The sequence below is a fragment of the Coenobita brevimanus genome, chromosome 82 (genome assembly GCF_032717465.1).
Source record: "Coenobita brevimanus isolate Jiangsu-jjx chromosome 82, ASM3271746v2, whole genome shotgun sequence".
NCBI classification, from domain to species: domain Eukaryota; kingdom Metazoa; phylum Arthropoda; class Malacostraca; order Decapoda; family Coenobitidae; genus Coenobita; species Coenobita brevimanus.
Genome location: NC_137035.1, coordinates 19666677 through 19669475, shown reverse-complemented (window position 1 = coordinate 19669475; position 2799 = coordinate 19666677). Strand labels below are relative to the sequence as shown.

General features: G+C 52.1%; 1 long non-coding RNA gene across 1 annotated transcript; it reads right to left on the bottom strand.

The window, feature by feature from the left end:
* Positions 1-294: 294 nt before the first annotated feature.
* On the bottom strand, positions 295-632 carry LOC145409633 (uncharacterized). The gene is made up of 2 exons (XR_013899147.1): positions 435-632; positions 295-336 (listed from the first exon to the last, which is right to left on the bottom strand). It is a non-coding gene; the product is annotated as an uncharacterized LOC145409633 (long non-coding RNA).
* Between the last annotated feature and the right edge of the window lie 2167 nt (positions 633-2799).

The window sequence follows — 2799 nt, the reverse complement described above, 5'->3', positions numbered from 1 at the left end:
ATATATATAGTTGTGTATTTTTTATTAGTTTATATATATATATAAAACTAATGAAAAAATACAAAACTATATATATATATATATATACAGTATATATATATAGATATATTATAAACTAATAAAAATTACATAACTTTTGAAAACTGAGTAGTTTCTTTTGCTGAACTTTCAGCAAAGACCAAAAGAACTGAACCAGTTGGGCAGCGGAGGGGACCAGCACCCTTCCCCCTTGGAGTTGCCTTCTGTTGTCTTTATTTTGTAGTGCTGCTCCTCCTCTTGGGGCCTCTTGTGGGCAGCCGTTCTTCATAGGGCCTCACCAGGGGATGTCAGCAGGCTCTTGGGCCCTCTCCAGGGGATGGTGGCAGTATCTTGGGTCCTCTCCAGGGGATGCCAGCAGAGTCCCTTGGGCCCTCTCCAGGGGATGCCAGCAGTACCTTGGGTCCTCTCCAGGGGCTGTCAGCTGAGTCCCTTGGGTCCTCTCCAGGGGATGCTAGGAGTATCTTGGGCCTTCTCCAGGGGATGCCAGCAAAGTCTCTTGGGTCCTCTCCAGGGGATGCCAGCAGAGTCCCCTGGGCCCTCTCCAGGGGATGCCAGCAGTATCTTGGGTCCTCTCCAGGGGATGCCAGCAGCATCTTGGGCCCTCTCCAGGGGATGCCAGCAGCATCTTGGGTCCTCTCCAGGGGATGCCAGCAGCATCTTGGGTCCTCTCCAGGGGATGCCAGCAGTATCTGGGGTCCTCTCCAGGGGATGCCAGCAGAGTCTCATGGGTCCTCTCCAGGGGATGCCAGCAGAGTCTCATGGGTCCTCTCCAAGGGATGGTGGCAGCATCTCGTGGGGCTTCTAAAGATAGCAGCAGTGTCTCATGGGCCTTCTCAAGGGGATGGCAGCAGTGTCTCATGGGGCCTCCATAGGCAATGACAGCAACATCTTGTGGGGTCTTATGGGGCCTCCTTCATGGAGGAGTGGCAGCAGTGTCTTCTGGGGCCTCTTTTGTGGGGGAGCAGCAGCGGCATCTTCTGGGGCCTCTTAAGGGAATGCCAGCAACATCTGGGTTGCAGCACTATCTACAGCCTCTTGAGGGTATGGCAGTAGTGTTTTGAGGGGCCTCTTGAGGGAATGGCAGCAGAGTTCTGCAAGGCCTCAAGGGGATGGTAGCAGCATTTTGTGGGAATACATGGTGGCAGGCAACTTTCTTGGGATCTCTCAAGATGGCAGGTAAGTCACTGCTCCTTGGGGCAGCAACCGTATCCTCCGAGGCATCAGTATGGTGGCCATGTCATGGGTCTTAAGATTGTAGCAAAGCTTCTTGAGGTGGTAGCTGTTGAGTCTTCAGGGTGGCAACAGTGTACTTTCTGGGATGTTGGCAATGTGTGATGCTTCTTGGGGATAGGGTTACCTTGAGGGGCCTCTTAGGATTGGGGCTGTCTTGGGTCTCTTAGGGGGCTGCATCTTCAGGGGCCTAGCCTGTCTTGTGGGAGACTTTCAGGTATCAGGCCGCATCTCATGGGAGTTCTCAGGACAGGAGCTATGTCTTGTGGGGATGGGGCTGCATCTTGCTAAGCCTCTTCAGGGTGGCAACAGCATCTCATGTGGCAGCATCTGCTGGGGCCTCTTCAAGGTAGCAGCTGCATCTCCTGAGCACTGTCCAGGGTAGCAGCTGCAACTCCTGAGGCCTCAGGGTGGCAACTTCAACACTTTCCCTTCTCACCCCACAGTGCAGGTGCTGGTAGACATCACCTGCAAAAAATAAATAAATAAATATACTGTGCTAATAAAACTCTTGGACTGGAATCAAAACATCAGTACAAATTATTTACCCTTGTTAATCCCTACAGTGCAATGCTAACCTCTGCCCTGTAAGAAAGTTATAAGTACTGGTAACACGTTCAAATACTCTACACAAGAATTACAGAACTACCAATGCTGCCTGTGTGCGTACAAGAGGCTGCAGGCCCGTGTGTGTACAAGAGGCTGCAGCCCCGTGTGCGTACAAGAGGCTGCAGCCCCGCGTGCGTACAAGAGGCTGCAGCCCCGCGTGCGTACAAGAGGCTGCAGCCCCGCGTGCGTACAAGAGGCTGCAGCCCCGCGTGCGTACAAGAGGCTGCAGCCCCGCGTGCGTACAAGAGGCTGCAGCCCCGCGTGCGTACAAGAGGCTGCAGCCCCGTGTGCGTACAAGAGGCTGCAGCCCTGTGTGCGTACAAGAGGCTGCAGCCCCGTGTGCGTACAAGAGGCTGCAGCCCCGTGTGCGTACAAGAGGCTGCAGCCCCGTGTGCGTACAAGAGGCTGCAGCCACGTGTGCGTACAAGAGGCTGCAGCCCCATGTGTGTACATGATGCTGTATGCATGTGTGCATATACAAGGCTGGCAGATGTGTACATGCATGAAGCTGTAGGCACGTATGTGTGTACGAGGCTGTGAGCAAGTATGAGTGTATACCTGAGAATGTGGGCACATAAGAGTGTAACTGAGGCTGTGGGTACAAATGTGTGTGTACCTGAGGCCGTGGACTCATGTGGGTGTGTATCTGAGACTGTGGGCACGTGTGTGTACACGAGACTGTGGGCACGTGTGTGTACACGAGACTGTGGGCACGTGTGTGTGTGTGTGTGTACATGAGGCTGTGGGCATGTATGTGTGTCACTGGTTGGCGTAATCAGTTACATGGTAAAATTTTCCACTAATCAATTATAGTTCCCAGTAACTGATTACCAAACGATTACTCTCAGCATAAATTACACAAATATATATTTCAGACACGTGCATTTCAATGGATTTTACACAATACATATTAATCTGTCT